The sequence below is a fragment of the Sinocyclocheilus rhinocerous genome, unplaced genomic scaffold, assembly GCF_001515625.1.
Source record: "Sinocyclocheilus rhinocerous isolate Xijiao unplaced genomic scaffold, SAMN03320098_v1.1 scaffold233, whole genome shotgun sequence".
Lineage (NCBI taxonomy): Eukaryota > Metazoa > Chordata > Actinopteri > Cypriniformes > Cyprinidae > Sinocyclocheilus > Sinocyclocheilus rhinocerous.
The window spans coordinates 44,501-44,843 of NW_015643174.1; positions in this window are offsets into that span (position 1 = coordinate 44,501).

A 343-nucleotide genomic window follows, 5' to 3' on the forward strand; every position below is an offset into this window, starting at 1 on the left:
TTTGTATACTGGTGTGATGATCCATGTCTTAACTTACCCCGTTCAACATTCTCCATGTTGTTTGGTTGTGAATTGTCTGCTGTCTGGTTGTAAACTATGATAAAATCATACACTGCTGCAAAAACGTTGCTGAAATTTCTTTCTTTTTTTCCATGTTTCCAATGTAAAATAGTTAAACATGTTTACAAACAAATGTTCAAGATGCATTTTTTAAAAGACACTAATTTAGCTTGATTATTTTAACTTGAGCGCTGCATTTCTAGAATGCGTGCAAAATATAATTTAAATGTTACGTGTTACTTCCCTAACACGTCTACTACTTACGCAAACGTTGATCACACTA